Source organism: Panthera leo, chromosome E2, assembly GCF_018350215.1.
Source record: "Panthera leo isolate Ple1 chromosome E2, P.leo_Ple1_pat1.1, whole genome shotgun sequence".
Classification (NCBI taxonomy): Eukaryota; Metazoa; Chordata; class Mammalia; order Carnivora; family Felidae; genus Panthera; species Panthera leo.
In genome coordinates, this window is record NC_056693.1 from 336725 (window position 1) to 348776 (window position 12052).

Below are 12052 nucleotides of genomic sequence, written 5' to 3' on the forward strand. Positions count from 1 at the left end.
GGGCTGCCGGGCGGGCGGCGGCGTCCGGGGGCCGCCGAGGGCGGTGGCGCCGGGGCGGGCTCCGAGGGGACCCTGGTTCTGGGGGTCGTCCGTCCTCCCAGCCTGGCAGCTGGGGGTTCGTGTTTCCGCGCGTCCGCGGCGCCTAGGTGGCCTTTGCTCCTCCAGCCCCCATTGAAGGTGCGCGTCTGTCCACGCGGGAGTGGGGGGCCCTGCTTTGAGATCCGGGGCCTGCGCGTCCTAGCTGGCAATGCTGGGCATCTCCCTTGCCACCCCGCCCAGTGCCCAGCGCGGCAGGGGTCAGCAGCATCAGGAGGGGCATTTGTCAGGCATCTTCACTGACTTGAGCAGAGGGCAGGAGCTGCTGTGGGAACCATGAATCAGGCAGTCTCCGGGAGACTGAACGTGGCCACTACTGGGTTCTCACACAATTTCCAGGCAGTATTCCTTTCTCGGTGGGCAGAAAAGTCCCAGGAGGAAGTATAGCCTTCCTCTCTGCAGCAGCCCCAAAAGGGTGGAAAAGATGAGGGAGGGTTGAGTCTGTTATCTTAGAGCAGCCCCATGTATTTATATGGAATGAGTCACTGGGCACAACTTTCCTCCTGGCTCTAATAGTGCTGAAGCTTCAATGCATGATGTTTCCCTATTGTTTCAATTTTTTAATTTTCTACTACTTATATTTTTGTTTTCTCCTTGGTTATATTATAGGACGTTTGTCTGTTGCAGTAGTTCTCAAAGTGTGGGCCAGGGACACCCTGGAGCTTCAGAGACCCTGTGAGTTGGTGAGTTCAAAACTAAGTTCAGCACTGAGTGTTATATGTAAGTGATGAATCACTAAATTCTACACCTGAAACAAATTTTACCATATATGTTAACTAACCAGAATTTAAATAAAAACTTGAAAAGGAAGGAAAAAAACCCATGAGTTCATAATAATAGCTTTTCCCCCCACTCCCATTTTCTCACGAATGTACAATAGAGTTTTCCAGAGACTTCTGGATGTGTAATATTGCAACAGAATGATAGTGTTAAAGGTAAACAAAATGGACATTGATTAACATGGTGAAAACAGATTTTATTCAGTTAACTGCTGACAGTGGGGGAAAGCACTGAACCCCACTTGCATTTGTGCAGAGGTGACTGGGCCTTTTAAAGAAGAATAAGGGAATCAGAAGGGGGAGAGAGCAGGACTCATGTGGAAAACTACAAAGTGTTGGTCAGTGTAAATATGATTGAGCCAGTGTGCTGTTGCCTGGTGATTATCAAAGTTAGGGTTCTACCCTCCCACAAAGACTAGAGACAGCAGCCCTCTCCTTTCTGACCATTCTGTTTCAAAGGAAACTTTCCTTAAAAAAGACTCTGAGTTGTAGGATGTACATAGACATCTCAGACAGAAAGAATTCAGTTCTAAGCTCTTTTTTAGTAAATGCTATAAGAAGAGGAGGTCAGGAGGCTATCCTTGGGTGTTCACCAGAACAAACAGCAAATTCTCCTGGCAGCATTTCTCAGGGAGGCAGTCAGCAGGCATTTCACTGGGAGGATGGTGTCTTTCTAGGGACACAGCATTGTGCTGCTAGAAGCCATGCCAGAGTCCAGTTGTCTCCTAGTGAAGAGGTTAGGACTGAACTGAGAGTACTAAGAGTACTGAGACTCTGCAAGTCTCAAAGGCACAAGCAGCTATGGAAACCCAACTGCCTTCCATCAAGCCAGACATTAAAGAAATTTGCAAAAATATAATGCAACACTACTCACGAATATTTACTTGTTTTGGAAACTGTAGTTATTTTCCATAAAGTGGGGGTTTTGAAAAAAAAACCAAACAAAACAAAAACAAAATGTTGTATTTGTTTTTTAGGGCTACCATAAAAAAGTACCACAAACTGGGTGACTTAAATAACAAAAATGTATTGTCTCAATTATGGAGGCTACAAGAGATCAATGTTTTGATATGGTTTGGTCCTTCTGAGGGCATGAGAGAGAGACTCTGCTCAATCCCTCTTTTCTCAACTTCTGGTGGTTTCCCAGCAATCTTTGGTATCCGTTGGCTTGTAGATCTCTGCCTTCATCTTCATATGACTTCTCCCTGTGTGCACGTCTGTCTCGAATTTTTCTCTTTTTATAAAGACACCAGGGGCACTTGGGTGGCTTAGTCGGTTAAGCATCCGACTTTGGCTCAGGTCATGATCTCAGGGCTCGTGAGTTCGAGACCTGCGTTGGGCTTTCTGCTGTCAGCACAGAGCCCGCTTTGGATCCTCTGTCCCCCTCTCTGTCCCTCCCCTGCTCATGCTCAAGCTCTCTCTCTCTCTTTCTCAAAAATAAATAAACATTGGGGTACCTGGGTAGCTCAGTCAGACATCCTCCTGACTCTTGGTTTCAGCTTAGGTCATGATCTCATGGTTTGTAAGTTTGAGCCCCACATTGGGCTCTGTGCTGGTGGTGCGGAGCCTGCTTGGGATTCTCTCTCTCCCTCTCTCTCTCTCTGCCCTTCCCTGATTCCTGTTGTCTGTCTCTCTCAAAATAAATAACTAAATTTTTTTTTTAAAAAGCATTCTCAGGGTGCCTGTGTGGTTCAGTTGGTTGAGCGTCCAACTTCAGCTCAGGTCAAGCCCCATGGGGAGTTCAAGCACCGCGCTGGGCTCTGTGCTGACAGCTCAGAGTCTGGAGCCAGCTTTGGATCCTCTGTCCCTTTCTCTCTCTGCCCTTCCCCTGCTCACACACTCTCTCTCTCTCTCTCTCTCTCTCTCTCTTTCTTTCTCTTTGTCAAAAATAAATAAACATTAAAAAATTAAAAAAAAATTCTTTTGTTGAAAATCTTTAAGAAATAAACATTAAAAAAATGAAAGCATGCTTTGATAATAATTTTGTATGTATTCCTCTGGTTTTGATATGGTTTGATATATTATGATATGATAATATCATATTTGATATGATAATATGATATATTTTTTTTTTGTCTAAACAACATCAGATTATTTTTTATTTTATTTACTTATTTTATTATTTTCCTCTTTGACCAAATAGCTTTTGGATGATAATTTATTTTTAATGTTTAAAAATTTTTTAATGTTTATTTATTTTTAAGAGAGAGAGTGAGACAGAGCATAAATAGGGGAGGGGCAGAGAGAGAGGGAGACACAGAAACTGAAGCAGGCTCCAGGCTCTGAGCTGTCAGCACAGAGACCAATACGGAGCTTGAACTCATGAACTGTGAGATCATGACCTGAGTTGAAGTCGGATGCTCAACCAACTGAGCCACCCAGGTGCCCCCACATCTTTCTTTTTAAAACCCTTTTAGAGGGCACCTGGGTGGCTCAGTCGGTTAAGCGTCCAACTTTGGCCCAGGTCATGATCTCACAGTTTGTGGATTCGAGCCCCGCATTGGGCTGTGTGCTGATGGCTCAAAGCCTGCAACCTGCTTCGGATTCCGTGTCTCCTTCTCTCTCTGCCCCTCCCCCACTCACGCTCTATCTCTCTCCTTCAAAAATAAACATTAAAAAAAAATCTTTTTTAAAACCCTTTTAGAGCATTCTCATACCATTCCTCTATGTGCCTGAAAATCCACTTTCTGAAGAGGGAAAATCCACAAGTAGGAGGCCTAAAGGAGATTGGATGGGAACGATGGGGATGTTTCGGTGGGAAGTGTCCCAGGCAGAGATCACAGAATATAGCAAGACTCTAGATGCTCAAAGAACTGTCTTGTGAAACTTAAATAAATGTAGGTGTATATCAAGTTTTCTCCTTACCTTGGCTAATATTTTATTTTATTTAAAAAAAAATTTTTTTAATGTTTATTTATTTTTGAGACAGAGAGAGACAGAGTATGAATGGGGGAGGGTCAGAGAGAGAGGGAGACACAGAATCTGAAGCAGGCTCCAGGCTCTGAGCTGTCAGCACAGAGCCAGACGCGGGGCTCGAACTCACGGACCGTGAGATCGTGACCCGAGCCGAAGTCGGACTCTCAACCGACTGAGCCACCCAGGTGCCCCCCTTGGCTAATATTTTAAACTGGGCGGCTCCACTTTATGTCCCTTGGGTGCCTCGGTATAACCTGTCCAAAAGCATATGTGCTGTTCTTATGCTCCAAGCTTCCTCCTTCATGTCACCTCAGCCTACTCAGCTTTCTATATCATAATCTGATATAAGATTAAGATTCTTTGAGAAAGATTCCTTTCTCTCTGTTACTCCTCCGTGGGTCACTGAGGATCCATGGTGGATTAAGATAGCCCCAAATTCTTTGTGTCTCTTCCCGCCGGGAGATGGGATTTATATCCCCTCCCCCTGTCTGGGCTGCCCCTGACTGACTATCCAATAAAATGTAGCAAAAGTGATGATGTGTGACTTCTGAGGCCAAATCATAAGAAGTTTTTACAGATTCTGCCTGGGTCTCCTGGAATGTTCATTCTTGGGACACCCTCTCTTAGAACCCAGCCACCATGCTGAGAGGAGCCTAGGCCACTTGAAGGGGTCTAATGTCGGTGCTCCAGTCAACAGTCCCAGCTGAGCTCACAGCTGGCAGCCAGCGCCAGCCTTAATCTTCACCCTGAGCCTTCAAATGTCTCCAGCCCTGATCGCGTTGACCTGAAACCACACAAGAGGCCCTAAGTGAAAAGAACCACCCAGCTACCCAGTCAACTTATAGAACGGTAAGAAATTAAAGAAATTATTGTTTTAAACCACTGTGTTTGGGATGTTTGTTACGTAATACTAGAAAAGTGAATCTGTGGCTTGTGGATTTTTACCTTCCTAAAAATCTTTCCTGCTCGTTCCTTCCTATTAGTTCAGTCCCTCATCATTGTTTTTAAAAATATAAAACACATGTTTTTAAGCAAGTAATACATTCTCATGACTTGAAATTCAGAAGGTGCACTATAGTATCTGGTGAGATCTTCCTCTGTCCCTTGACTCCCACCACTGACTTCCTTACTTACTAGCAACTACTATTTTTAGTTTCTTGTAGGTCCTTCTGGAGACACCTTATGTATTCACAAGTAAATATATGTAAATATTTTTTCATTCTCTTATACAAGTGGTGGCTACCACGCATTGAATTTTACCTTGCTTTTATTCAGTTAACAATATTCTAGAAATCTTTCCATACAAGCATGTAAGATCCTTCCTTATTATTTTTAACAACTTTATTGAGATATTAGTTCCTCTTCATCTATTTAAAGTGGGGTCCCCAGTTGGAGCATAGAGACTTTCTGGGGGTGAGAAAATGACTTTTAGGTTAAGAACTTCAGTAGACAAACTGGCCTGCAGGAGAGTGTCTGTTGAGAACCACAGAAGAAATAGCTCATGACAGAACAAAACATAAAGAGATGGAAATTTTGATGGAAGGTAATAGCCTAAGTGAACAGATCCAGAAAGCCTCATGGGCCAATAATGGGACCCCAGATGGAGAATGGGGGACAGAGAGAGAAGCTCATGATCAAGGCAATCACTGAGGAAAGTTTGTTGATGTGAAGAAACTCTTTGTCAGTGTTGGAGAGGGCTCACCGAGTTCTTGGAAGGAGTGATGTATTAAACTGTTTGAAAATCCATTTGGTCACAAATTGTGTGTGTGTGTGTGTGTGTGTGTGTGTGTGTGTGTGTGTTATGAGTGTGTAAATACAACTATTGTGACTGTTATGCCAAACTTGTTAATCATTTCATGGTGAATCACTTATCTACTTAAACAGCCATTTTTTTTTTTTCCTGAGAAATATGTTAAAGTTTCCCCAAATGACTGTACTGTAGATTTACCCATTTTTCCTGGTATTTCTACTATTTTTCAGTAGTGCCATTTCTAAAGGTTCATGGTCATTTAAAATCTTTGTAGATTTTACCTTTTATTAACATAAAATATCCCTCTGCAGAACAGAGAGGGTTATTGAATCAAGTGGTCTGAAACCCTGTAGAGCTCTTCATACCCCAGGGTCTTTCCAGAAATTATACCCCTTGACACTTCTGCATCAGTGTATCTCCCTTACCAACCTCTGACGTATGGGCTTTACAATTTTAAAAGAATCCTTGCAAAGCCAAATGGCATGGAACAGTGACTGGCCTTTTAAATTTGCATTTCCCTAGGTTAGATCTATGTATCTACTTCTAGGCCATGTTTGAATCCTTTCTTCTAAGCACTTTGGATGTCTTAGCTTTACTTTTTCCAGCTAATTTCAGACCATTTGCTTATTATATAATCATTCTGTGTTAGTTATCTAGCGCTTATTGGGTGCCCTCCCTGTTCCAGATTCTCTGGGGCAGACCCAGCTTGGGCCCTCTGCCTGGCAGCTAGGAACAGCTTGACCTCATGGGAGAAGGATGCTGGGTTTCTTTGAGCATCTTTCTGGAGAGCTCAGCACAGCTGTGGCCAAACACCAGGAAAACTGCTGGGGGAGGCAGCCCCTTTGGAGCAGAGCGTTTCCGAGATCAGGATACAGTGTGACTGGAATCCCCAGATCTGTTAGGGAAAGGGTCCTGCTATGAAGTGGGCAGATGTAGAATCCTCAAATCTGGACTGATGAACAAGCTGTTTTCTACCTGGGATGGCTAGATCTGTGACCTCAATGTGCAGCAGACAAAGGGCAATCCCTTCCCACTCCCTCCGAGCCCGGCAATGTGCGAAGGGTTTCCACCATGTGCAGGAGACACAGAAACCAGCATTGAGCTATCTACATCTTCTCCAACTCCAGCTAGACAGATTCTTACACACGAGAATGTCTGAGAACACAGCTGGGCATGGCTCTATGGAGTGACACTTCATTTTCCTCTCCAGAGATCATAGTTCCAGCCAAGTCTTGACCACTAACTCACTCTTTGTTCCTGAACCCACCCCCACCCCCAACACACACACACAGGGTGACTGCTTGATCCCCAACCCCTGAGAGAGTAAGATTGACATCTCATGTGTCAACCTCTTCTCTGGAAGTCAGGAGATCAGTTCCAGTCTTTGCAGTAGGAAGTGAGACGTGGATAACATCCTTCATCTAAGGGGAGGGAACTGAGGAACAGAGAGGTAGGCATAAAAGTCCCTCAGGCCACACAGCATGTTCATTAAGGAAAACTCACCAAATATGACTAGTGAGTCTTTAATCTCATACAATTCCTCCTCAAATCTGCTCCTCTCTATTTCCTTCATCATCCTTCCAGTGCTGGAGTGGAGTTGAGTTGAGTTGAGATGAGATGAGATGAGATGAGATGAGATGAGATGAGATGAGATGATTCTCCAGCGCTTCTTCATTGGACCAAGAATGGCTATTATGTACCAGGAACTGTTTGGCAGTAAAGCAGACAACAGCCCTACCCTTATGAACTGACATTGTGTGTGTGTGTGGAAGGTGGGGTGGGTTAGAATTATTTTTTTTAATTACATATTTTTTATGTCAGATGGTATTAGGATGAACTAGGTTCTGTTGAACTAACAAACAAGACCCCACTTTCAGTGGCTCATGTCTGCTTACAGGTGATTTACTAGTCATGCTCTCTGTCCACTGGGGTTGGCAATTGAGTGGGAGGGGAAAGGGGTGTTGTCCAGCTCATCATGGCTATGATGGGTGTTGCTGGTTACCAGAGCCTCCTTGTCTTGACTCCCTCTGCATCCCTTGCAGCAACAATCACTTGTACAGCGTGACTGAGTTTCTCTCTGTGAGATCTGCAACCAGCCACCAGTGGTGTGGAGGAGGAGGTGACAGATCCAAGTGTCAACTGCTGCTGCTGCTGCTGCTGATCAACTGCTGAGATGATGATGGGAGTTTGAGTTCACTGTGATTTCCACACCGAGAATTTGAAGAAGACCAACAAGGAGCTTGGTGGGCTGGGGCTCAAGGAAGACACAGCTCTGGTACGTATGTGGATGGCAAGCAGGATTACAGGGACAAGGGGACAGATTGTGAAAACAGAATATGCAACCTGAAAGTGGAGCAAGGACCTAAATATCCAGAACTCCTCCATCAGTTCCGTTTCTACAAGAATGAATATGGATAGTGTAAATAATTCTTGGGTGATGTTATATACACAGAGCACATTTGTTGACAGCCAACTAGCAAAATTCATACAGCCTCAGCATCACATCCTCAAGAATTAAGATGCTAAGAGCTGATGATATTGAAAGAAAATCAGAAGCTTCCACAGCCCCCAGAAGGACAAATGTACAATTAGTGTATCTCAGAGTCATCTTAGGTCAAGAACATTCTGCTCATGCTATCTTCATTAAATACCATGATGCAACATGTCTTTAGCTAGTAAACTGGACCTGAACATTACTAAGAATGTTTAACGTTCTTAGTGGTGTTTAACACACCAGGGCACCTAGCTGACTTATGGTAAAGCATGTGACTCTTGATGTCAGAGTTGTGAGTTCAAACCCCATGTTGGGCATAGAGCTTACATTTAAAAAAAAAAAAAAAAAAAAGTTTAAACATAAATTTATGTTTTATGTTAGGGTATTTATAGAAGAAAAAAAGACAATATCATTTTTTTGTTTTCTTATCAAGGTACTGTGTCATTTAAGCCTGGAACGATCCAAATGGGATTTGAGTCTACAAACTGAATCATGGCAAGGAGTGTCAAGTCTGAGGTATGGAGGTGTGATTCTGAAAACCAGCCTCAAGCAGGATTTATATGAACTGTGTGTTTTACCCACTTGAGCAGCCAGGGCAATAGTCTGAACTACTAATGGAACAGGTACTGTGAATACGGCTAAATATATTCATGTTTGAAGAGGCATGAGAGCTTGCACAAAGAAGACTAATATGGCAGCCTAGGCTCCACCTGTTACAAGGTCCCATTTTCAGGGTTGGCCTGGCCCTTGGCTGACACCTGGCAACTTGGCTTTTAGAGTTTTGTGTGTATCCCAACTGGTAAGCATGTCTCACTGTGCCCAGAATATGCAAACGATGTGATTTACACTGAACACCTGCTTTCCTTCTGGGAGTCTGGAATGTGGTATGTTTTAGACAGAAGGTGCCTACTTGCCTGGTCTTCAGTGCATTGTGTGACCCCCTCAGAAGAGGGAGAGAGAAGAGGGAGAGATTGCATCACAATCTGTCCTCTTGTCCCTGTAATCCTGCTTGCCATCCACGTACGTACCAGAGCTGTGTCTTCCTTGAGCCCCAGCCTACTGAGCTCCTTATTGGTCTTCTTCAAATTCTCGGTGTGGAAATCACAGTGAACTTAAACTCCCATCATCATCTCAGTGCATTGTGTGACCCCCTCAGAAGAGGGGAGAAGAGAAGAGAGAAATCCTGCGCGTGGATTTCCCCAGACTTCACCTTTCTCCTTATGGTCCACCTGTGTGTCCTTGCTACATCACTACAATAAGCCTTAGCTGTGAGTATGAGGATATGCTGAGTCTCATGAAATCGCCTGGAAATCTCGGGATGTGGGGATGGTCTTGTGGCCCTCAACAGTTTCGCTGCCTAGTTGTATCAAAATTATGTGTAGGATTATTTTGATATCTGTATTCTAAAATGGGGGAGGGGAGAATGGATTTCTGTTTCTCATTAAAAGGAGCCTCTGGGTCACATGTAATAGATGTGGCATCTAGCGTTTTTGCCAAAAAAGGAAAAAAAAGCCACAAACTTAAATAAAACTAACAAAGAGGAAAGCGATATGTGGATATACGATTTTGAGATTACTATTTACAAAATGTTAAAAAAAAAAATAGGGGTGCCTGGCTGGCTCAGTCAGTGGGGCATGTGCTCTTAATCTCGGGTTGTAAATTCAAGCCCCACATTGGGTGCAGAGATTACTTAAAAATCTTTAGGGGCGCCTGGGTGGCTCAGTTGGTTAAGCATCTGACTTAGATTCAGGTCATGATCTCACTGTTCATGAATTCAAGCCCCACATCAGGCTCTGTGCTGACAGCTCAGAGCTTGGAGCCTGCTTCAGATTCTGTGTCTCCCTCTCTTTCTGCCCCTACCCCGCTTGTGTTCAGTCTCTCTCTCTCAAAAATAAACATTAAAAAAAAATTTTTTTTTAATCTTTAAAAAACAAAACAACCAAAATGTTAAGGAAAAAATAGAAAGTGTCCTTGAACTATCCAGATATCTAGGTATCACCTCAGCCTGACCAAGTGGACTCTCTGAAGATGGGCCCAGGAGCCACAATTCTAATAGCTCCTCTCAGGTGGGTCTTATGCATGTTTTGATCAGGAACCACTGACCTCTGAGTATGAGAATAATTTGGGTGGAAAGGGCTCAGGTTCTTATTTCAGAGAGCCCACTTCTTGGGTCCTAGGACTTGTGTGGGGTAGAATACCTATGAGAGCAAGGCTAAAGCACTGGCTGCATATGCAGGAGCTGCACCCTTCAATCCCCAGTCCCTCCATCTCCGTCTTCTAATTCCCTCTGGGCTTAGTCTCCAGGCACACATAACCACCACGTGTGGAGTCCCCACTATGGCTTGAGGACACTGTGGCATCGCACACATCTTCTGTACCCGAGTCTCCAGTAGCGCCTTCATTGAATGAGGCTGCTCTCATGACTTGCTGAATGCAGAAATCTCTCAGATGTTTTAGCCAACAGGAATTGTCAAACGATGTTCACTCCGCGGGGTCTGTTGGGCAGGTCCTTCCCCCCAGTCTCTGCCATCTTCTGAGAGTTATGCAATAGCAGGACCAACTATCCAATCACAAGCAAAGTTCCCATCTGTTCTGTCCAGGCTGCCTAGCCAAGGTGTTTTCCACCTCAACCTCAGGGTCTCATATGAACCACAGCAGCTATATTACTTGAAGTGTTTTATGATGGAAACCAGGTAACTGCCAGAGTGACCTTGGGGGAAGCACATTCAGTACTTGGTTACACAAATTCACACAACTGTCTTGCCACATCTAGTTGTCCCAGGCTATCAGGTCCCCACTCTGGGGCTGCCTTCTGACTTCCTGGTGGTAAGGCTGCTGGAAAATCAAGTCTTGAAAGACTAAGCCATTCCCCTTTAATTCCAGGGACTTCTAAGAAGCCAAGGAGCCTTCCTTCTTCTGGAATGAAATCTAATTTGCTAAACAGAAAAGTCTGACATCTTTCTTTTTTGCTCTTGCTTTTTAAATTGTCAATCTACTATGACAGCAACACTGAATCAAAAGAAGGAAAATTGTACCTAATCCCACAAATCAATTGCAGATGTCCTCATGTACTGTGGTTTTTGCTCACCTATAGTTACACATTGTTAATAATTGTTACCCAAACAAAGAATGTACCACCAGGGAATGAAGTACTACAGAAGGTATAAAATGAAATCCAGGTCTCCTGCCCTACCCTACTCAACAGTCACATTCCATCAATGCCTATTAACCATTTCTTTCTTTTTTTAACCATTTCTATTCCAGTTCTTCCTGAGGCCATCTCTATAATTCTGATCTTTTATGGCCTATAGACTTAACTGACTTCCTGCTCTGGTAAGCAGTGTAGATTTGGCTCAGACTGTCGCTCCTCTGTTTGCATCTAATTTCTGTCATATTACCATTTTGAGCCCTAATTCTAGTCTCCTAAATAACCTATCGTATTATATTTAAAAGTCCACTTCCTAAGATGAGGATACAGGGATACTCTGTCTCCCCACTACATCTCTTTCTCCTACTTTACAACAGCTGCAGACTGTACCATCACTGTTAGTGCTGGCAACAGTGGTGCTCTACTCCTGCCGTTATGAAATCCTCACATCACAGCTCTGGGTTTCTCTCTTTAAAAAAAGCAAAAAACAAAAAAAAAAAAACCCAGTATCTCCTGTTTATATCTATGCAAATACTGTTCAGTGAAAGACCAATCAAAACAATCTGATTATATATCTCTTCCTTTTATTCCAATATCATGAGTCTTCTGCCTCTTCTAAGAAGAAATTTTAGCATCAGGGTCAAATGCATGGATCTTATTCATCATAGATTGTAGTTGGCAAGATCTGAAGATCTTTCAGCTTTCCTTCCCCTTCTCTTCCCTTCTCCCTTCCTTTTCCTTCCCTTCTTTCCTTCCTCTTTTCTTTCTTGTCCAATAATCTTACTTTTAATTTCATAGTCTATTCTTGTTTTCATAATTCTCTTTTAAAAAGAGCATCTTGGATTTATTTTTCACTTGCAATTATTTTT

The 12052-nt window shown here is 43.5% G+C and overlaps 1 long non-coding RNA gene across 5 annotated transcripts in view; it reads left to right on the forward strand.

The window, feature by feature from the left end:
* The window catches only part of LOC122207843, an 18678-nt gene continuing 6626 nt past the window's right edge, over positions 1-12052 (forward strand). For 3 of the 5 annotated variants that reach the window (XR_006197031.1, XR_006197030.1, XR_006197032.1), the window contains exons 1-5: positions 1-177; positions 706-779; positions 4419-4640; positions 7584-7816; positions 8469-9303. This is a non-coding gene — a long non-coding RNA (uncharacterized LOC122207843). The remainder of the gene's footprint in view (positions 178-705; positions 780-4418; positions 4641-7583; positions 7817-8468; positions 9304-12052) is intronic. The other 2 variants (XR_006197033.1, XR_006197034.1) reach the window with 2 other exon arrangements.